Source organism: Mustela erminea, chromosome 11 (assembly GCF_009829155.1).
Source record: "Mustela erminea isolate mMusErm1 chromosome 11, mMusErm1.Pri, whole genome shotgun sequence".
Lineage (NCBI taxonomy): Eukaryota > Metazoa > Chordata > Mammalia > Carnivora > Mustelidae > Mustela > Mustela erminea.
Window position 1 is genome coordinate 17918448 of NC_045624.1, and position 24460 is coordinate 17942907.

Consider the following 24460-nt stretch of genomic DNA (forward strand, 5'->3'; position numbering starts at 1 on the left):
ATTATAGCTGATTTGAACCATCAGATTTTTATTCTAGATTTTACCATTCTGAGTATGGAAAATGTAATTCCAGCTGATTCATCTCTATATTTTATTGACTGATCAGTGTTTGCAAAGTGAATTAAAGACTTTGGTAAAAGACTATATATGAATCTCAAAAGTTATATAAACCCACATTTGCAGTAGTTACACAGTAAATCTGGCAGTGTTTTCTCTTTGACTGCAGAAAATGAACTTTTGTCCTTTTTAAAAAAATTCAATTTATCAACCTGCTTTGCTCTTTTCTGAACAGAATAGTTCATTTGGGACTCAAAAACCAAATAAACACATGGATTGTAACATACAGTTTGGACTTAACTTTAGCTCAACCTTCACCATCTTGTTCCAAAAATCTGTGCTACTTAAAAAAAAAAAAAATACATGCAATCACCAAGGCACATTTGTCAAGACCAGCAACACTGAAGAAGAATCAAGGGGATCAACCTGAAGAGCTCTATCTTCTCAAGTTGTTTCTGTTCTCCAGTCAGTGGAATCTAAAACATGAAGCCCCACTAAGAGCAGGCTAACAGATTATGGCCTGTTTTGTTTTGTTTTTTTCTCTCCATTCCTGCTCAGTCTTTTATCATTACTTTTTCTCTATTTGTATTTCTCCATTTGCAAAACACTGACAGACTTAACATGACTAAAATCAATGTCTTTGTGTCCTCTCTTCACCTTAGTTAAGACTGGACAGTTTGGGCATTTAAGACTTATGAAGCGATGGTGTTTATGTACACTGATTCCAGCACTTGGGAAGACAACACATTTAGGGACTTATGTTAGCATAAACATTTCTGCTCTATTTGGAGCACTTCTGATCTCTAGGGCAATCATTGTTTGACCCTCTCGTAGGAAAAGCAGATTCATCTCCATTTAAAGAAAGAAGACTGAGACGTATAGAACTTTGGCAAGAGCTCCTGAACCACAGCCAATCAGTGGGAAACCACCACTGGTATTTAGAATAATCTCTACATCATTTTGAGAAGAGTGAGGAGAAGTGAAAATGTGGAACACAATTACTTCTGTGCCCCCCCCCCCCAGAGTTTAAAATACTTTTCCTTGGTAAGCTCAAGGAAACTACACTGAAAGGCATAGGTTAATACCAATTTAGAACAGGCATGGGGCCACTTCTGCTCTTGGCCCCTAGAGAGAGGTCAAAGGCATAGGTGAGAACGCTGAGGCAAAGATGGAACTTCTTTACCAGTCTGTGTCTGTGTGAGAACCAAAAATGCTCTTTGGCAGAAGAAATGTGTAAATGTGTTTTCTAAATATATGCCTGATAACAGAAGCTAATTCTGATGTAAAAGGATGGGGTCCTTGCCCCAGCAGAACTATCCAATAATAGGTAGGGCTGTAGTGAAAGATAGTTTTTAAGATTCTATGGCTGTGCTGTCCAAAATGGTAGTCACTAGTCATGTGAGACAATTCAAGTGAAAAATAATGAAAAGTAAATAAAATAAAGAATTCCGTTTCTCAGCTTCACTATCCCCATTTCAAGTGCTCTGTGGTTACCATATAAGACAACGCGGAGAACGTTTTCATCACCACAGAAAGTTCTGTTAGAGAGCTCTCCCGGAAGGCCTTCTAACTCCCTGCATGAAATGACTGCATTGTGTGAAGTAATGTTCCGCAGCTCAGAGATAAGACGGTGTGTGTAAGACATGGTCTCAAACTTGAAAGACCCGATAGTCTCATAGAGGAGTTGTAGTAATACGTGGGCTGTGGTACAGGACAGCTTCTGGAAGCCTGGATGTGCTCTTTTAATTCCTTCATGAGTAACCTCTCTGTTCTCCTGCAGAGGGTTACTGGGTGAGACAGTCTCACTGTGACTAAGCACTTGCTACCGAGTAAGTAAAGTGCTCAGCACAAGCAAAAGCAGCCGAGACGGGGTCTGAAGAAAGATCACACTTTTAACTATGTAACAGGAACCACGGATGGTTTATTTGCAACACAAGATCAGAGCTCATAGGTCTTTACCAACGGTTACCAACGGTAAACATGGAACAAAGATTATCCATATTTTACACAATAGTGATTTGACTTGCACAACCCTTTGGCCTTTCTGGTCTACTCAGCTGTAAAAAGATCGGCAACCTGGGAGTCGGCTCTTTGTGACTGGTTTTCCAACTAACATTTCCAATTTAGGGATCAAAAACTAGATCCAGGGGCACCTGGATAGCTCAGTCAGTTAAGCATCTGACTCTTGATTTTGGCTCAGGTCATGATCTCAGGATCGTGAGATTGAGCCCCACGTCAGGTTCGTGCTGGCCATGGATCCTGCTTAAGATTCTCTTCCTCTCTTGCTCCCCACTGCCCCCCCCAAGCTCCCCTCCCCCACCACCATCTAGATCCAGAGCCTTAGCCAGCTATCATGTTGATACAAGGTATTATTAGCAAGGTCAGACAGTTCGGATGGCAGGATATATATCCAGTTACATTGCCGGAGACAATTCAGAGTCATGTGCCAGTGGAAACAGGTTTGTACATGAAAGACATGCTATTATTAATTGGGGACAAATCATTCCCTAGTGAATTTTTCAACTTCTTTTTTTTTTTTTTTTTTTTAAGATTTTATTTATTTATTTGACAGAGAGAGATCACAAGTAGGCAGAGAGGCAGGCAGAGAGAGAGAGAGGAGGAAGCAGGCTCCCTGCCGAGCAGAGAGCCCGATGCGGGACTCGATCCCAGGACCCTGAGATCATGACCTGAGCCGAAGGCAGCGGCTTAACCCACTGAGCCACCCAGGCGCCCTGAATTTTTCAACTTCTATTCATGATGATCTTCAAATGCATTTATTGTGTTCTAGAATTACAAAGCAAGTTAGAGGCTATCTTCTAGGAGTTTATAATCTTAGATGAAAAGCTCTGAAACAAACCAAAGGACATTATCCATGAGATCCCTCGGCCATAATACATAAATTTACACAGAAGTTAAATAATAATTTGAAAAGTGCTTAGACTGCTTCCTCTTTCCTTTCACATGAATCATGTAGATGATAGTTTGCCCAGTTGTGAGTTTGGAGAGTTCTGGACTTTTCTTCACGTAAGAAATGACTCATGGTATAGGCTTAAGACTAGCATAAGACTACAGGATCCCTGAACAACTTACTCACTGACATGAGTTTGTATGGATACCTACAGATTTCTACTGGAGCACTTAATCTACGACTTGTATTTTAATTTCTAGGTACATATCTGTCTTTCCTAGAAGATGGTAATCTCCTTGAGGTTACTGCTTGTTTTCGTGATCCTTTGAAGTAGTATTAAGGAGTCGATCTGAGAGTCCCTTAACTATTTTTTCTTATAGTCAGCAAGGTTGAAGACTTGTTGAATTGGAATGGATTCCAGGGCATTTCTTTCATTGTACTTAAATGGTAAATGGAGGAACTTGGCTGAGGCCCTTTCAAAAGGCCGTGTGTGTCTCCAGGCCAGCTTTTAGTACTGCCTTGGGATGGATGGAGGCTCACTATGGAGCTCTATTTTATATTGCGATTTGTAGCTGTGCTTGTTTCCTCTGGTGGAAAAGAATCCTGTCTTAGAAAGACACTCTGGCTTCAGGAGAGGGATATGAGGCATTTGTAACTGAGGGAATAGGCTAGTTCTGGAACATGGAAAGAGAAAGAAGGACAAAGAAGACATAGGATGAATAAAAAAAGAAAAGAATCAGGGTTGGGCTGAAACTCTCTAAATTGCCAAGGTCTTTGGAGATTCCTTGCCACTCCTCCATCATAATTAGAAAATACTGACATTCAGAGCCGATTTAAATGCTTCCATCAGTCTTAAAAAAAAAAAAAAAAAAGTGTTGCCTGATTTTGCTCTCTAACCATGTTCAGTAATTAGAAACATAAGGCACTGTTCTGGATGTTTGCTTGGGAACCCACCCCTCCCAAGCCTGGTGTCATTACCCATTGGCAAGAGGACTTTTATCTTTTCTCACCATCTCTCTCAGGAGTCCCAGCCCAGGTCACAGGAAGAGTGTGAGGTTGCCACAAGCATTCCTGGAAAAACCTGGAGACCTCCGGCGCCACCTCAAACTCTAAACCACTCGGAAGAGACTCATTTTGCCTGCCTGCTTCCTTGTTGGAGCTCTATAAATCTGTGCTGCCTTTGGAAGGCAGTAGTTCCAGTGTGGTAAGGTAGGTATTCAAACCAAAAGAGGCAAAGGGAGGACCTGGGTGTCAACCAACTTGAAAGGACATCCTCGTTTGTTTCAGAGAGAAAGCAAGCTGCTCTTACAGCTGATTCTAGCGTTCCTCACCCTCTTGCTGGGAAACCTGCACTTTGCAAAATGCAGAAGAACGTAGTCTGGGAAGCTGCAGCAGCACGTTTTTACTTCTTACAAAATCCACAAGGAAAACGGAGAAATACTTGTAATCAAGGACTTCAACTCAACAGGCACCTAGCTTGTCCAATTAAAACATGTGGCGACCACCTGCTAAGCATCTTGCAAAAATGATACCTTCTTGTTTTTCTACCTGATCTAAAGTCTCTTTGGAGCACATGTGCATTTCCCAGCTTTTCACACTCAAACAATGCTGTCCACACTAGGTATAAAGATGACTAAGCAATTTTGTATTAAGTAACCAAAGCAAGTCCTGCCAATTTTAGAATAATTAAGTTTCTGCTGTCTAATATAAACAGTTCCAAGAACTACATGCAGCCTACCAAAAGTATATATTACAAGTAGTCAACACTGTGGCCAGCTGGCAGACAGCTCAACCTAGTAAAGCAGAATTGTTCAGAATTCAGAGTATTATTTTTCTCTTCTTTCATTATTTTTTCTGCATCCAACTTTGTTTCTTTGGGAATGTTTTCAAGTACACAAAGCAAGAAACTGTTGTGGAATTGCACCTCCTGTAAACGAAGGAGCATTTCTCTTGAGATCCTCTGGAACACACAAATCATTCCCATTTCAGCCCTGTCTATGCAGACAGCCAAAGCAAAATGGAGCAAGTGATTCTACTTTGTTCCCCCTTCAAGCTGAAGTGTTCCTGCTTGCTTGATCATAAGAAAGGCATACATGACCACCAGACAAACAAATATGCACATTAAACTGTATGTCCAGTGGGCACCAAAAATGCCTTCTTTCTGACCACAGATACTTGTACTGCCTTTACCAAGTAGCTCAGTGGGCCAGAATTTATTGCTAATAAGGCTGAAGTCATAGATTGAATACCACCAGGAATGAGTTAACTGTTTGAGAGAAAAAAAGCCCTGAAACTATTGCCATGTGCTATGACACTGATCTTGGCCAGCTATAATGGCAGATGTGGCTCAAAAACTTCAACTTGAGAAAACAGAGATGGTTAGACTAACCCATTCCACCATAACTTTCAATAGCGTCAAATGAGTGTGTGTCATCACACAAAAGGTCTCTGCATATTCAACTGTATTATAAGCCCTGTTGTCTTCACTGAGATTAAATTCATACAGAGTCAAGAGTGGTTAAGGCTCTACAACGATCATCACAACGAAAACATCAGGAAAAACAATCAACAAATACTGTGAAGTAATATTCACATACTAGCCACCTTGCTTGATGTAGCAAATGAGCCGTGAACATGATGACTCTGCCCTTGTTGGGCTTATAGTCTAATGGTAGAGATAGGCAATAAATAAATAAAATACAAATTGGGATAAGGGTTAGAAAGGAAAAACACACGGCTCCAAGAGAGTGACGGGAGTGACCTAATGCTTTTCTTTGGACTGAAATAGGACATCAGCAGTAACAGCTTTTTCAGACAAGAATGATATTAATACACGCACAGACAAGGATTCATAAAGAGAATGTGAGTTCATAAGACCAGAGTTTATATTCATTAAACAAACACATATATAAAGACATCTGTTTTGAGCCAACACTCACTCTTCTGGGTGCTGATGAATCAAACTTTTTTTCTGTTTGTCTCTCCTAAATAAGTGCGTGAGGAATAAAGTAGCTTAGTCAGGTTTGAGGGATGGCGAACTAGTCTCACCCCTTCTTTCCCACCTCAGGTCCTGTGTAAGTGATATAAAAATAATGATCTATCAGATGATGTCTGCCAAAATTTATATAGATTTGGAGAATTCACTTAAGATAACTTCACGTGGCTGAAGTAGGAGGCACATGTGAGGGCATCTTTTTGGAAACCATCCAGCTCAGTGACCTTCTGACAAGAAAAGCACATTTCCCACCCACGATTAAGCCAAAATTTGCTGATTGAAACAAAGCTGGACTACTTTGTTTTTTCATGATTCCAAGAAATGAACAGTCCATAATAAATTTACCCCAGTGGCAGAACATCGCACAACCAGCTTTTCCCCTTTGAATACCACAAACAGACCTTTCATTTGTTGACACACAGCCCCTGGACATTCATGAAAACAAGATGTTCTCTTGCTGCTTTTTAAGTTAAATGGATTTAAGTCAGGGTCTCAGCCGAATTTCAAAAACAGATGTTACATAGCAGAAAGGCTGAATTGACCCCAGAAATGAGAGGCCATTTCACTTGAACTTGAATATTCTTTGTTAGCAGGAGGAGCAATCAAAGATGCCTTTAACTGGAAACAGCAGCAACCCAAGGTTTACTACTGTCTCTGTTCAGTGACAGCCTGTGGGTCTGGGAAGCTGTTGGGCATGTAGGACTCCTGGTTTGGGGAATAAGCAGGTGAGGGATTATGATTGGGAAGGCTTACATGACTTGGTCATTGAAGGGTCTGGTGAGGAAGAATGATCTGCTTCCCACACACCACCATCCTGGTTCCTGGAATCCCCCTGGGGCCTTCCATGAAATGGCTTCCCTACACCCATCACATGACTCCTCTTCAGACCCCGCCCTTAATTTGAAAACACAGCTCACAGCCCAGGCCACACTCCTTTGCCCTGCAATAATACAGCCTTTGTTTCTGCCTCTGGGCCTTTGACTCTGCTTCTTCTCTCCGATTACCTGAGGTGCCTTCACTTGGAGAAGAATGGATGACTTCTAAGAGCATTCAAATTCAAATTAAAAAAAAACAACAACTACAAAAAACCCATGCTGAGCAAGAGAAGTACATATATGCAGGTCAGTGTGCGCCTCAGGTTGCCAGTTTGTGACCCCTGATTATAGGGCCATGAATTAATGGCTGATCATGGGCCGGGCTACACCCTGTGACGGGATGTAAGAGTAAACCCATAAAAGAACCCATACAAGCTTACAGTCCACCTGGAGAAGTTTATTTACCTAGCCTGTGGTTAAATGGCACCTACTCTGTACCAAGCACAGTTCTCAGAATTTTATAAATATCATCTAAATGGTTGTTAGATGATATCATCTAAATTGGATTTAGATCATCTAAATCTAAATCTTTGTTAGATGATATTTATAAAATTCTCACCCAGAGAGGGTGAGTCATGTCTCCAAGGTCACAGAGCTAGGAAATGATGGAGCTGGTATTTACATCCAGGCAGCCTGGCCCCAGAGTCTGTGCTTCTAATCACACTCATCTCAAAAGACTGGTAAGTGGATCATACAAGGTAGACTCTGGCAAGAACCTTGATGATGAAATGACTGTGTGATTGTCTAGAAGGATCTATGCTCCTGTACAAATGTCCTTTAGCAGGCGCTGTTTCCTGGCCCAAGGATTTGGCCTGCTCCATGTTAGGGTAAGCTCCATTTATGATGTTTATTAGTGAAGTAAAAATGAATCTCCTGTGCTTGTGGGTTTTGTGTTTTTTTTTAAGATTTTATTTATTTAACACAGAGAGAAAGAGCAAGCACAAGCAGGGAGAAGGCAGAGGGAGAAGCAGGCTCCCTGCTGAACAAGGAGCCTGATGAGGGACTTAATCCAGAACTCCAAGATCATGACCTGAGCCAAAGCCAGATGCCCAACCAACTGAGCCACCCAGGCATCCCTGAAACTCCTATTTATGTTCATTTGTGTTTTGGCAAACTGATTTATTATTTCACTTAAGTGGGATTAACTTTAGAAAATAGGCTGAATTCATTCTAAGGTCTTCAAAAATAAAATACAGTACTTCATACTTTGACTATTTCTTTGCTTTTTAAAAAATGTAATTAGTTTTAAACGTGAAGATCAGTCATCTAAGTTTATCTGTTTGTGTCAGTCTCAGGGCAGAGCCATGTTTGTGAGATGTGAAGATTGTTTGGGAGGCCTTCTTTAAGAAAGAGAATACAGGATTAAATGTAAAAGAAATTAGCAGAAGGGCTGTGGCAGAGATGTGTCCAAGGGAGGGGTCCTTCAATTTCAGCTCTGCTGAAAGACCTTAGGGTCTTCTGAGCATTCCATAAAAATGTCACAGTTTCCTTACTTTGCTTTTAATTTTCGATGGCTTTGAAACTACAGTTATGTTCCCCGTCTAAAAAGTGTTTCCTGAAAACCAGAATTTAGGAAACAAATAATACTGGGTACAATTATGCATCATTCTTCAAAGCAATTTGCAGCAAAGTAGGATTATAGATATAGCCAGCACACTGCTATGTTTTGTGTATAAACAACATAATTAAGCATGACAGGTGGACAAGAGGGCAGAGAAATTTTAAAATATTATGACTCTTTGCCAAGATGAAGCCAACAAAAAACAAAAGTATTGGAAATCACAATTTATGTCACTGAGTGCATCATTGGATTCACCAAAGTTTCCATTGCATTGAATAAAAATTAGTCTGTTTTATAGGAGAGAATGAAGGAATGGTAGAATTGCTAATGTAGTCAAGACCTAACAAAGCACCTGAGATGGAGAGGGTCCAGGTTGCTATGCTCCGGAAACAGTAAATTAATGAGTGATTGAATATGTATGTTTGAGGAACAAGAGAAAGGACAGATGGTACGAACGGTGGTCACAAGCCTCCACCTTAAACTTCAACTTACAACTGCATCTTTATTTCCAAACCATTAGCCAGCCTTCTGAGGGAGGCAGTCAGATGTACTCCCAGAGTCTCTCATTACACGTCTTTATGTTTACACACTGCGTAAGTCTGAGAAGGAGTCATATTCACAATCACGGGTATAATATACTTATGGAAGGAATTCTTTGAAGAACGTGGAGAAAATGTTTTTAGACGATGTCTTTCCTTCAATCTCAGCCTGTGTGTGTGAATTCGCTCCCCCTCCGCGTCGTCTGGGTGTGATCAACACACTTTCCCCAGACGGAGGATGCCCCATTCCATGATAGAGCCTCCCTGGTCATTCAGTAACAGGACTCAATATTAATGTTGGCCTTCTCCATCCCTTTATAAGAAAGTGTTTTCAGCCAAAGATATTAAACTAGTCAACCCCTCTTTTCTCCTGTCAGAGAAACAGCCAGCATCCTGAAATCACAGCTCATTTGTACTACATTGGCGTGAATATTCAGACTCCATTTGTCTCCAGCTCTTAAACGCTGGTGTCAGAGTGAATGATAGACATTTTGTTTTGAAAAAGGAGGAGGAAAAAAAGGCGAAAGTAATAATTTTGGCCCAAAATATCTGTTTCAGGGAATGCAGCTCTCCCTTTTCCTTAGTAAAAGTCGATTCAGAAAAAAGAAATATCTAGATTTAATTTGGCATTTAGTTGGACTTGGGATATAGAGAATGGTGGGAAGGAAACTGTTTCAGATGTGCCCCCTAAAAGTGAGTGCTTGTTCTACGTAAGCCCTCTTGGAGTATGGCTGCACGTAGCACAAGTCATCCACAACTGCATTTTATTAAACAGCCCAAAGTAGAGTTCAGAAGCTGCCTGGTCTATGTCCTTCCACTGTATATATCCACTCCTAGTTATACACTCAGGTAAGACTTTTGATCATTTTGGTTGAAAGCTGCTGAACAGCACAATCATTCTTTTTTTTTTTTCTTTACTCATACTCATTAGAACAAAAAGTCTGAAGAGGAATTCTAGAAGAGACTTTCTTCTAGAAAGTGCTCCTGGCACCACTGTCTGTTTTACCCTGTCCTCCATGGCCCTCATCTTGGTTTGTCTACCCTGGTACAACCCCCCTTCACTAAGAGCTTTGCTAGGCAGGAGTGCATACTTCCACAGAGACACCTCTTAAAGCCAGCTGCAATTCCCTGGCCTGGAAACCTTCATCATTTGGCCAAAGTTCCAAAATCTGCATAAGGTGATGCTGGAATGTCCTCGTACCCTGCCTAATGTGAAGGTTTCCAGAATGTTGAGATGACCATGGGACTGTGTTCCTCTTGTCCTTTCAAGCCTTCACCGAACTTGGGCTCACGGTGTATTTTCTTCCTTATACCACATGACAAGAACCTAAGTGTGGACTCCTAAAGGTGAGATTCTTGGGGAAGGAGTGGATTCAAGATATTCTCACATATGAGGCTGGTTCTAGAGCCAAGACCCAGAAATCTATAGGAAAGGTTCTTAGTTGTAAGAAAGCCCCCTTCAGATCCTGTGATAACAAGCTTGGGCACACTTGAACTAAACAAGAGACTGAGCACTTTATTAAAGGTACCCAGGGAGACTCGTTCTGCAAAACTCAAGAAAAAAGAAAGAAAAAAAGAAACTTCTCTTTCCACTCCATCTGGAGCTTCAACTGACTCCAAAAATACTGGCCCACAGTGGTTATAAAATCTCCCATTTATGCTGTTCTTAAACAAGGGCAAAGGCTTACAACTCAAAGCACTTCTTTTACATGCTCATAGGAAAATCCTCTTTCTCTCCAAACCTTGTAGCTGACTGAAATTAATGAAACCCAGTCAGGAGGCACCTCTGCTGGCCACTGGCCACCATTCATTTGGAACACCCCACCTAGGCCATTCATGGATTGTCGAGCTATTTTCTCTTGACTACAAAATTTCTCTTTTCTCATGTTATGTAAATAACAATTTGAGTAAAAATCACTGACTCAGGTGTCACTGGTTTTCTGGATAGCTGCATAAAAATTGGCATCTTTTTCCTGGCTCCTCAAAGAACACCAAGAGGGAAGTGAGGGTGTGGGTACATCAAGAAAGTTGGTATCTCATAGTCATTAAAGAACATGGGTGGGGTGTGTAGACAAGGAGGAAGTTTCCAGACCTTAGAAAGCCTCTTCCACTGATAATCAGACAATCCAAGGAAAAATCAAGGTTCTGCTAAAGAAAGAGAACTAAGAGAGGAGAAAAAAAGAAAAAAATTGCAAGGAGAGAATTCAAAGGAAGAAAAGTAATACTTCAAAAAATAGAAGAAATGAATAAATATCTGTCTTTCTTTTGTTTGTATCAAAGAAAGCAGGAAAAATTAAGGAAACTGGTGCTGGGATGAACAGGTCCTGTGAGAAATGACATTTGCTGGTGGGGCTTAGGAGAAGATTGTTATGGCCATCATGGCCCGTCCACGCTCCCCTACCCCCCATTCTGATCTGGCCGTGAAATTCTAAAATATTGCCAAAGCCTCCTTGAGAGCACAGGTAGAGGAGGGGGGAAACCAGCAGGTATCAATGGACTAAGGAAGGAGATCAGTGTGAAAGTGGCCCCCTCCCCCCTACTGAGTCCTTTACTGGCTGTGTAGACAAGATGCACCTGACCCTGAGAAGGATCTACTTTCTGTCTCTCTGGACATTGAGGAATCTAATCCCAAGGCTCCCCTACTGTCCAGTCTGATCAGCTCTGATTGGCTGATGGAAGAGAATGGCCACAAAGGAAGGACTGAGGTGTGAGACCCCATTGGCAGAAACCTGGGGAGTCAAACACAAGCTCATGGATATAGTTAGCTAGATGTTGGCAAAGTTGGGGAGGGCAAGCCCCACAGTAATGGTTTGGGCATAGACCCAAAGGAGAGGACAGAAGAAGAAATAAAATAGGTCAAAATAAATGAGAGAGAAATAGGTAGGCATATATCAGTTAATATATATGTTCTTACAAACCCTCATTAGAGGTAGCATGTGGATTTCTTTTTCACAGGAGGGTTCTTCTGTAATTTACCAAGAAAACCTTCTGCATACAATTTCTGGTGGCATTTTGGAAACATTGCTCTTCTATTTCCACACAATCTCTCTGGATGACATCCTCCATTCTCATGGTTCTAATTCTTTTTTTTTAAAATTAATTTATTTATTTGACAGACAGAGATCACAAGTAGGCAGAGAGGCAGGCAGAGAGAGAGGAGGAAGCAGGCTCCCGGCGGAGCAGAGAGCCTGATGCAGGACTCGATCCCAGGACCCTGGGATCATGACCTGAGACAAAGGCAGAGGCTTTAACCCGCTGAGCCACCCAGGCGCCCTCTGTTTCTAATTCTTAAGCAGAGGTTTTGACAGGGAACATCTGTCTCCAGCTCTCTCTCACCTGCCTTCAGACTGGAGTATGCCCTTGAAGTCCCACAAGTCCTCACACTCAGTAAATCCCAATCTAAACTCATCAGTCTTCCCTCCTATCTCTGGAACAGTGCTCTCATGGAAGAGTGATGGAATCTTGGGGCAGGCTCGTGCTATTTACTGTCTCCTACTTTTTTGAAGAGAGAGGTAAGTCTCCTGGGGTCAGCTAATCATATTTTTCTTTCAGTCCCTCTCCAATGTTCATTTCCACTTGGGCAGCAAATGAGGAGAAAGTACCACTAATAGTTATCATTTGCACAGTCTTAGAGCAAATAAATTGTAAGTTCAGAGGCTATATCTAAGCATCTATGTATTCATTCATTCAATAAATATTAAATGTCTTACTATATATAAAACTTACTTACCTATACCTGTGAGACACGTAAAAGGCATACTCTTCAATTTTAAAAATAACACTATGTTATTGGAAAATGAGAGCTGCACACAAAGGACTACAACACATCACAGCACAACCAAATGTTCTCAGAGTGATGTCCATGCTACGGAAGTCAGGTGAGGAGAATCAGAGGGAAGTGCATCTTCAATAAACCAGAAATCTGCATATTAGAAACAAAGGATGCTGGGGCGTTATAGATTGAATTACAGTGCCCCAAATTCATATGTTCAAGTCCTATCCCCCAGGACTTTAAAACATAAATGTATATGAAGATTGAGTTTTTAAAGAGGTGATTAACTAAAAATGAGGTGTTTAGGGTGAGCCCTAATGTGAAATGACTGGTGTCCTTGTCGGAAGAGTAAACGGGCAGAGAGAGAGACACCAAACATGCAAACATGTGTGCGCGCTGAGGATGGCCACGTGAAGACACAGGGAGAAGACAGCCATCTGCAAGCCAAGCAGCGAGGCCTCAGGAGAAGCCAGCCCTGCTGACATCTTGATCTCAGACTTCTAGCCTCCAGAACTGTGGGGAAATTTCTGTTGTTTAGGCCACCCGGTCTGTGGTATGTTGCTATGGCAACCGAGCAAACTAATACAGGGTGCAAGGGATATAATCCGGAAATAACACTTGCCTGGGAACCACGCTAAATTCCTCAAAAACTTTCCCTCCTACCGGTGCCAGCCTGGGCAACACTGTGAACCAATAAAGTTTCCTTTATTTTCTACATCCTCTCCCTTCTGAAATCCCCTCTTTCTGCTCCCCAGCAGACCTTTGGCCTGTGGAAGTTCTCCTTCTGGCTGAGGAGGGCTCACGGGCAGTGAAAAGTACTTATTGCCCCTGAAATCACCAGCGTCTGTGCAAAGGTGAGTTTATGCCCTGGGGAAGACTGACTCATCATCTCCCCAGTCCCTCAAGTCATCAGCATTCTCTGCAGGAAGTGAGGATTTCATTACTATTGATCTGGGACTGTTGTACTTAAGGTATTATATATGTGGGAAAAAATAAAGCAAGAAATCAAATTACAAAGCAGAAAAAAAAAGCTCTTCCAAACTTGATAGATTAATTGGTAAATAAGCTATGAGGAGCACAGCAGAAGGCCTGGCTTCTCACAGTGCATCTTTAGGCATAAGAATTTAAAAAATCAGGCACAGAGTGGCTATGTAATTGCTAAAAAGAAAGCCTCCCCTCCCCCTCAATAATATAAATGCTACTCACAGGTGTACAATCAGATGTCGCTTCTGAGCCTTCTGGTTGATCACCAATCCTTGTAGAATTTGATTGAAGGATCTTAAAATGTTTTAATGAAAGCTGGTATAAAAGGAGAATGGAAACATGATTAAATGGAATGAATTTTAGTTAATGTAATCTGTATGTTTTAAAACATAATTTTTTACTCAGGTTTTATTATAAGTTAGGACCTTAAAGGGGAAATAAGGCACTGATGGATGTTGTGCAATTGGATTTTAAAGAAAATGAATATAATGACTCCAGTGTCAACCCCTAACTTATTGTAAATAATGGGGTAGAGAAAGTGGTACAGTTAAGACAGAACAGGGAGTACTACAAATGCCAATAATCAAAGACAAAGGCTTTGGAACATAGTTAAGGACACCTTCTAAGCCCAAACCTCAATCCTCCCAAGCTTCAGACTCTCAAAGACCATCTGGACCCTTTGCTTTGTCCAGAGTCTTCTGTTGATGATGTTCAGGAACTTGAGTAATTGGTAGGAGAGAGTCTAGAGGATTACGATGATAGAAATGTACTAGTAGATAATCTAGAGTTGACTCTTTTGTACTTGAAATACAGCAATAAATATTAAACATTAGAAAAGACCAGAGAAATAATAACTGTGACAGTAAATCACCATCACACCCTTAAACCTTTCCCAACATGATGCAACAAGGACTTCTAATAAGTATGAGTATGAAATGCAATTTTACGCTTTTAATGTTTGCCTTTAATCGAGTAATGAATTGGATTGTAAAGAAAATGAAGGGGACCTTAAGAATATAGCTTGCTTTCATCCATCCCCAGCCTCTGCCACTGGGCATTGGAAGAAAACAGAAGCTCACAGAGGTGAAGGAACTGGCTTGGAATCTCATGCTAGAACCTGGATCTGGATTCCTAGATCCTCATTTCAGTTTTCACAGGTAAAACAAGACAAATCAAAGCGAAACAAAACGAAACGAAAAGCTGCCTAGCATGTTAACTTATGGTTTGTATCCATCTGAGGAAGGCTGTTTTGCAGACTAAGGATCAGGGAACCTTGAGGGGCTCACAGATTCGTCAGCAAATCTGGGTGTCACCCCTTTCCTTAATCTTGAACGGCCACTCAGGCTATCCATAGCTCCCCTCCCTCAACCTCTACCACCTCTTCCCATAGATGTGCAAACATCTATGGTACTGTCCTACAGCTAAAGTTCCCGGCTCAGCATCCTGGGAATGTGGCCCTCATCTTAAGGAGACTAAAATCCAGTTGGAATGATAAAACATATAAGTACACTTCTGGGTTACAAAGCCAGAAAGTGACAAGAGCTCCAAATCCCACTTAGATTCCTTTTCTTCTACTGTGGGTCCAACTTTGGAGATCTTTTCTATAAACGTGAGGAGAAGAGGACAATAATAGTGAGACATTTCCTAGATGGAAAGCCTGCCTAAAGCTGCTTCATAATCTGGTTCCTTATAGTTCCTAGTCCCCCACCAGAATGTAGTAGGACAAAAAGAAGTATCTGTTGGATGAATGAATGGAAACCATGGATGAGTTTCCCAAAACCACAGGCCAAAGTTTGTGTATATTAGTGTTCATTAGCTTTCAAGGCAGTCTCTGTTCCCTTTTTCTTTCCATCAAAATAAGAACCACTTGCTAAAAACTTAGCAGAGTACTTGAGGATGGAGTTTAGATGAGAACTGATTTCAAAGAGTGCTCCTATAAATTAATTTATAGACACACACACACACACACATATATATATATATATATTGAGTGCCCTGTGTCCCAGGAATATATCAGGAACATGAAAATGAACAAACAGTCCTGGTGCTTGGCCTTATGGTGTTTATGGTATATTGAACCCCTAGAAGTGGAGTTCTCAGTCTGGCTGCACATCAGAATCCTCTGGGGGGGGTGGGCTTTGAAAAAATATATGGGATACTCTAGAGAGGTGCCCAGGAATCTGCAACTTAAAAATAGTTGCCTATATTTGGAATGTGATATAGATTATCAGACCCTCCCCACAGAGACCGCCCATCCTTGACCTTCCAGCTTCAACAAAGACATCAGAGACTAGAAGGAAGCAAGAGTTGTATGCCTGGACTGAAACTGAACATACTGAGAGACACTGAAATTGGCAGAGAAAACAGTTCCCAGTATCTTCCCCAAACCCTCTGGCAGGATCAGTATTTATGTGCCTAGTTTTCCTTTCCCTACATTCAATTCCCTCAGCATTTTTATTTTTAATTTTAGGAAAGAATAAAGGAAAAATAGAGGAAGAAAATGCTACTAGTGGGAAAAACTGGTTTTGGTCTATAGTGGCCAGGTCTACGTTCATGAACTTTCTTGTTCTTGAGGCAAAGAGAGAAAAGGAAGGCTTCCAAGAGGAATGGCAAAGTGACTGAGAAGTGGAGTTTGCCTTCAGACATACCCTCCTTTTTATTTTCCAAGTTTGAATCGAAGGGCCACAAAACCAATGAAGTGCTTACTCCCTGTTTTAAAATCTTTTTCTACCATTAGTTACCGTGCAACTTCCAATAGTTTCCAGGGCGAACTGTTATTCACTGGACCCCTTTACGCTTTTAATTCAGTGCCCAACGCATGGATTCTGGCTGACCTGGCTCAGAGGCAGTTACCGAAATTCTCTGCAGGCAAAGCTGAGTCTAGACCGGATGGTAAAGAAGGAAAAGCCCTGAGATGAAGGACGAGGGAAAGCGACAGAGAGAAGGATTGTGTTAGGCAAGTGAGCCCGTCTTCTTCCCACAACCCCCTTCCCAGCCCATGGCAAACAGCCAGGTGCTATTTATTGCTCCTTTGATTGAACCGTCTGCTCAGGCATATGAAGACATTTGGGTTTTATATGAAAGCATTCGCTCTGGGAGAATCAAGGTGTAATAAAAGGAAAGAAGAAATTTCTCTTCTCTCAATCAGATTTCTAATGCCCAAGAGTAGTGATTTTCTTAAAAACCTAAAAAAAAAAAAAAAAAAAAAAACCAAAAACCTCTAGCTAAAACCAGACGGTAGCATGAGAAACAGAAACCAGCACCTTCCTAGGTTACATTGCCAGTACAAATTTGCAAAAAGTGATTACAATTCTACCTTAAAATCCCTACCGCAAGTATTCACAGAAAGATGTCATTTTCTAAATGGATACCAAAGGGTTGGGTGAAGGGGAGGGTCTTCAAAGGTAATTATAATAGGTAGTTACTGCAAAGGTTAAATTAGGGTTCTTTATTAAAAAATGAATAACTTTGTAGAGCCAACGAGAACCAGGTTTTAATTACTTTAAAATTTTATGTAGTTGTAAAAAAAAAAAATTTATGTAGTTGTATTAGGACCCTTTATTTTAACATTAATATTTATCTTTAAAAATCTGCCATGATTCTTATAATATGCCCTGCTTTCCTTAAGGACACGATAAATACTAGGTATTAAGGACTTTTAGTGCCAACCCTTGTGCTAAGCATCTGGTACACGTCTATCTGGTCTGATCTCTATAGCAACCTAGTGAGGTTCAGTCTTAGCCCTAAAAAGCTCATTGTATTTAAGTCATTTGCCTCGATTCACCCAGCGAGTAAGTAGTGAAGCGAGTACTGAAACCCAAGGGCTGATCCAGTTTGCTGGGTGTATTTAAAGGACCACGCCCACATTCACTGATTCACTGAATGAGTACTCTGCACCAGGATGGGGCCCACGGGGATGAGCAAGGATGGCTTGCCCAGAGCCTGTGTTCTGGTGGAGTAGAGACAATACACGTACTTCTGATAGTGAATAAAACCACAAGTTGAAATAGAGGGCCAATGGAAGTCCACCAGAGTTGCATGGTGAAAGATGGTCTCTCCAAAGAGAAGACACTGAGGCTGCAGATCCATTTCTAGGAAGAAGTAGCCCATGTGAAGATCTAGGGAAAGAGTGTACCAGGAGGAGTCCTTGAGAATCCTGGCATGAGGTAGAGGCTTTTATAAGATGGCTCTGTGCTCTGTGATCGTGTAAATTCTTTCAAGTTACTTCGCCCATAAGGGGCTCAGGCCTATCTGTCTGTTGGCAGAGAACACAATGCTGAAATGAGCTGAACAAGGGACTTACCAAAAAATGATCCTTAAAATACTGCCTTTGCTGGAAATGATGACAGTGGCAGTGGTGCTGGTAATCTGGCCCTACCCACAGAGGAGAGTGCCAGGGACACACATGGCCACCTTTGCATTCAGTGCCCAGAATGATGGAGGTCCCCTGCACCCCCTCTCACTTGGCAAACTTGAAGAGAGCTGCTGTCCGTGGGTCTATGTGAGCTCCTTTCAGTCTTATGCATTGGAGGGTAAGGCAGAGTACTTCTTAATAACAGGACGAAAAGCTACAGGACATAATCCTTGGAATGGGAAAGGAATGATAAGTAGCTATGTCAGTCGTAGTTGGCAGGAAGTCACATAATTTGTGGGGATGGAAATTAAAATAAAATATTTAAAAATAGATCTATGGGTTTTAGTCAGAATGAGCCAGTAACAATAAAACATCACTAATTGTCTCTTGTGAATTGTCTCTGTTTTTCATTTATAGTTGAATATGGGAGCTGGGAGTGTTTTATAAGGGAAGAAATATGTGATCTTAGGGAATTTGGTCACTTAAATAAATACTAACGAGAGAACTGACCTTGACCAAGTCATTTAGCCACTTTAGGGCCCTCAATTCCTTCATCTGTAACATGAGTTTTTTTGGAACAGAGATTTAAGATCCCTCCAATTCACATGGTTTGTATATAATTCTATGATTTTCCAAGGGGGGAAAAATGTCTTGAGCATGTCTCAGTATCTGTGAATGACTTTGTTCTGGTTGTGAATAAAACAAGTTCAGCTGAGCTCACCCCTTTTAGCGTCTAACAGGCTGCTCAACAAAGGATACTGTGTTGCAGGGACCACTGAGCCTCCCACCCCCCTCCCCATCATTTCTAAGGATGAGTGTACTTTATAGCTCCAAGAGAAATGATAATACATTACAAAATAATATCTATCAGTTATTGAATACCTACTATGTGCAAGGTACTTGACATCTGTTATCTCATTTAATCTTCAAAAGAAAACTAGGAAACCAGTTGTTTTTATTAGCCCCATCTGAAGGCAAGTTAAGATTCAGATTCACTATCACATAGTTAATAAGTAGCAGAGTTGGAATCGTACCCAGATTTGTTTGATTCCAAAGCTCTTCCCATGACTGTACACTTGGAGTAGTCATGGCTGCCAATAATGACACTTTTACTCTTTTGAGATTTATACCCAAGAAAAAATTTGGGGAGGTTCTTAAATGAGTCTGTTTAATGCAGATTGATCGACTTATGCATTTGCCTATAAACAAGTAGCTTGTGGCAGTTTAGTGCTCACGAGAATAGCTAGAAAATCTGGGTAAAATTCCAAAAATCTGTTGGAAGGCATCAGAGTGCTGTTGCAGTAACCAACATCCTAGAGAGAAAGAAGGCCTGGAAAAGTGGCCTCACATTCAGTGATTTCTCCCTCAAGGCATTTGCTGAATCCTTAAGACACAAAAACATGACAGAGAACAAGAAACCAAGCAGGACACTTCTTCGCAGCACAGTTTTCAGCAGCTGCACAGAGCTGAGTAGGAAACACTTCAAGGAGGAATCATTTTGGACTCAACAGAGGTACTCTATATCTAACCGTGGTGGTTTTTACACAGCCGTATGCATTTGTCAAAACTTAATGGAATTCTACTAAAAGGAGCAAATGTTACTATATGTAAATTATGCCTTGATTAAAAAAATGGAAGCAAGGAAAAAAAAAAAAAGAAGAAAATGTCTAGGGACACAATCGCAATAGAACCCTTGGAGAGTTTGCTCAAGGAGAAGGGGCAGAATGAAGATCCACAGAGTGATACAAACTGACCTCAGCCCTAATTCAGCTAAAGTTAACTTTCCAAATCTATCAAACTACTAGAACATAGGTTAACCCCACGTGGAAGAAAACAACATCAAACAGTACTTCAACTGGGTGTGCGTATGGAAAAAAAGAAAGCTAAGTCTTGACCTCTGTTTAACATCATACCCTTCACCCCACACCCTTCAAAAATTCCAGATTGAGTATAGATCTAAATGTGAAAGCTGACACATAAAAGCTTTCAGAAAAAAAGTAGAAGATATGTCCAGGTTCTTGAGATGGGCAAAGATTTTGTAAATCACTAACCATAAGGAAATTAAAATTGATAAGTTTCACTGCATTAAAATTAAGAACCATAAATAGAAGGAAAAGTCAAACCACAGGTTGAGAAAAAAATATTAGCAATACATATATCTGACAAAGGGCTTATATCCAGAATATAAAAAGAATTCCCAAAATCAGTAAGAAAAAGGTAAATGACCCGGTAGGAAAATGGGTAAAGGTTTTGATAGGCACTTCACAAAAGAGGATCTCAATCACTAGAAAAATTCAAATTAAAACCATACACTGTTAGAATAGCTGAAATTTACAAGACGGACAATTCAAAGTGTTGGTGAGCAGCTGGAACTCTCAGGCACTGCTGTGGGAGTGTAAACTGGTACAAACACTAGGAAAAACATGTGGCAGTTTCAGCTACTGAAGTGGAGTATTTGTGTATCCTGTGACCAAGATATCTTACTCTTAGGTATGTACACAACAAAAATCCAGGGGTATCTGTGTGGCTCAGTTGGTTGCTTGTCTGATCTTAGTATCGGCACAGGTCATTTTCTTGGGGTCCTGGGATTGAGCCCTGCATCAGCTTTGTGCGCAGTGGGGAGTGTGCTTGAGGATTCTCACTCCCTCACCCTCTGCCCGTCCCTCCCTTGCACTCTCGCTCTCAAATAAACAAACAAATCTTAAAAGTCTAAGTTGAGGGAGGCAAACAATGAAATACTGTATAACAATTAGAATGATCTAAGTATTGCTCAGGCAATGAATCTCAGAAGCATGATGTTAAATAACAAAAGTCTCTCTCTCTCTCTCTCTCTCACACACACACACACACACACACACACACACACAGAAGAGGATTCCATTAACATAAAATTAAAAAACACACAGAACTAATACTTGGTGTTACAAATCAGAATAACTGTTATCCTGAGGTAGTGAGGGTAAGGGGGCAAAGGTTGACTATAAAAGGGGGCACAAAGGGGGCTTTTGGGTGCTAGTAATGTTCTGGGTTTTGTTTTTGTTTTTGTTTTTAAGATTTTATTTACTTATTTGAGAGAGAGCATGCACACACATGGGGAGTAAGGGCAGAGGGAGAGAGAGAGAAGCAGACTCCCTACGGAGCATGGACCCTGAGGCTCGGCCCAATCTGGGACCCTGGGATCATGACCTGAGCTTAAAGCAGACCCTTAACCGAATGAGCCACCTAGGCGCCCTGTAATATTCTGTCTCTTGATCTGGAAGGGGATTCTATCATTATACTCATTTTGTGAAAATTCAATATGCTGTACAAGTATGATCTGTACACTTTCCAGTACATTATACATCAATAAAAATATTATTTTTATAACATGTGAAGAGAAAAAGATGAAGCCTCACTCGGAAAAGATGACAACTAAAGGGAATTTATGAGCTCAAAATACATAAAATCATGCATGTTCAATATTTCTGGTCATATATTATACCAGTAGGAAAATACAATAACAAAAAGAAAGACAAACAATGAGAGAAAACAAGAAGGTAATACAAATCAATGTACTCTGTAGGGGGAAAACCGTAGTCAGAAAGGCTGGGATCAATTTGGCCAGTTATTTCTAAATTAAAAGTCAACATGGGATTATTTACCAATGACTTAGTGAACTTTCCATAGATATATTTTGGCTTACTATATCTTAGAAGGGAAAGTTTGAATGTTTTTGCAAGTGGCCCATACCAAAGCAATTCAAATACAGGGGCTACTTATCATCTTAAGATGTGGTGAAACTTCACATCCATTCAGCCCCTTGCTCACTAACCACACTGTTTCTTCTGTTCACTTTCAATCACCCACCTTCCCAAATCTACCTCCAGTGCTGCACGTGTGCATCAAGCTCTTGCACAAGGTTTCCTCTTTACTTGTTTAAATCGTATGTTTCCATTTAAGTTTTTGCCTATGTATCTTGAGTAATATTTATTCACAGTACACTTGTATTTCAGTGTAAATTGTTAGGTCTGCGGGATGGAGTCTCTTGGTTTTCGTAAGTTACATTTTTCATATTACTATGGAATTATGCATAGGACATATAAAGATACTCAGAGAACACAGTATATGAGAGAGACAAGGTGCATTAACAGGATTCCATATTAGGAATTTATTTAGCCAAGCAGATTAAATAAAGCAAGAAACTATGGAAATTGTTCATACAATTCAAGAAAAAGTCAATGATTTAATGAAAGTAAAAGTTCTGTTGGCATTCTGCAACAAACAGATTCACCACATTGCTGACTGAAAAAGCTTCAAACTATTTGGATGGGTTGGACATTGGTCTTTTCCTTGAAAGCAGCATGGAATTGTGAGAGAGTACAGCCTGTGGGGTCATAATAGAGGTATGACCTTAAGGAAATTTTTTGTTGGATATAAGTCACTTGTTTTAAAATCAAAATGATTAGAAATAACAAGTGTTGGCAAGGTTGTGGAGAGAAAGGAACCCTTGTGCACAGCTGGTGGGAATATAAACTGGTACAGCCACTCTGGGAAATGGTATGGAGGTTCCTCAAAAAGTTAAAAATAGAAATCTGTATAATCTAATAATTTCACTATTCGGTATTTACCCAAAGAAATCAAAAACACTAATTTGAAAAGATATAGGCACCCCAATGTTTATTACACCATTATTTACAATAGCCAAGACATGGAAACAACCTGAGTGTCCAACAACAGACAAGGAAATTTGGTATATACACACATGCATGTGCACACACGCAGACACAGGATATTATTCAGCCATAAAAAGGTTAAGATCATGCCATGTGAGACAGCACAGATGAACCTAGTTGGTGTGATGGTTAAGTGAAAGAGGTCAGACTGAGAAAGAAAAATACCGTATGGTTCCACTCATAAGTGAAATCTTAAAAAAAGAAAGAAAGAAAAAAAACGACAAGTGAACAAACAAACAGCCAAATCAGACCTATAAATTCAGAGGACAAACTGAAGGTTGTCAGAGGGAAGGGGGTGAAAGTTTGGGAAAAATGGGTGAAGGGGAGAGGGAGACACAACCTGCAATTATAGAACAAATATGCCACGGGAATAAAAGGCACAGCATAAGGAATATAGTCAATGATACTGTAATAGTGATGTAATGGGACAGCCAGTAGCTTCACTTGTGGTGAACACAGCATAACATATAAATTTGTCAAATCACTAAGTTGTACATCTGAAACTAATGTAACACTGTATGTCAACTATACTAAAAAAAAATGAGAATGATAATCTATCTTGAAGGGTTTTTCTTCCTCTGTGTCCCATAGTATTTTGTTAATGCCTCTATGATGGCATTGTCACAGTGGACTGTCATTGTATGTGGACAGACTTCTTGATAGCAAGGACAAGGTCTTTATCAATAACTCTATCCCAAGCATTTTGCATATGCCATGGCATATAACATATGCTCCATAAAAGTGTGTTGGGGGAGTGAGGGAGTAAATGAATGAGAAAATGTATAATGAGCATAGTATTGGACCTAGAATCCTATAGGTTCCAAATGAACTTACCGCCTTTCTTTTTCTCCTTCCTTGTGATTCTGTCTCTGGAAAGCATAATGAATCAAATCAACCCTTCGCTTATTTCTATACCACTAGAGATATAGAATTTTGTTGAATTTCCCTTAAAATTTCAAAGACTATAAAGGATATAGCTTAGAGGTATGTTCTCAGAGGAGCCATTTTTTTTTTTAAAGATTTTATTTATTTATTTATTTGACAGAGAGAAATCACAAGTAGATGGAGAGGCAGGCAGAGAGAGAGAGAGGGAAGCAGGCTCTCCGCTGAGCAGAGAGCCCGATGCGGGACTCGATCCCAGGACTCTGAGATCATGACCTGAGCCGAAGGCAGCGGCTTAACCCACTGAGCCACCCAGGCGCCCTCAGAGGAGCCATTTTATACAACTATGAAGAAGAAAAAAATTCTTAATGGAACAGAAAAGATTACATAAGAATATGAAGGAAGGGCCTTGATGTCTTTAAACAGTGTGTTTGCTACAGCCTTTCCTATTTTTTCTTGAACAATTAATGAATTAAGAATAATCCATGATGCTATTTGTACTGGCCAAAATCTTTCAATTGTTAATAGAAGAATGGGTGGATTTTTACAGGCAAGATAATTTCTGATTGGAGAAGCAGTAAGAATGTATCCATGGCAGGGTAAAGGTCAGATGTTTATTTTTAAGCATTATGAAAACTTTTCTACTTGTCTGAAGCAAATGGGAAAGAGAAAGTCATTTATGGCATTATGAAATTTCTAGACTTCTCATGGGAAAGCAGCTGACGTCAGTGTTTGATAAGCTTCCTGTGGCTACAAACATATGAGACGTTAACTCCTGAGAAAAATGTAACTTTCTCTTTACAGACTCCTGGTATACCCAC

The 24460-nt window shown here is 40.5% G+C and overlaps 1 protein-coding gene across 2 annotated transcripts in view; it reads right to left on the reverse strand.

Annotated features, from left to right (window-relative positions):
* Nucleotides 1-14003, reverse strand: part of CALD1 (caldesmon 1) — a 120394-nt gene extending 106391 nt beyond the window's left edge. For both annotated transcript variants that reach the window (XM_032305844.1, XM_032305849.1), the window contains exon 1: nucleotides 13914-14003. The gene's annotated coding sequence lies outside the window, so the exon portion shown is untranslated. The remainder of the gene's footprint in view (nucleotides 1-13913) is intronic.
* Nucleotides 14004-24460: the final 10457 nt, after the last annotated feature.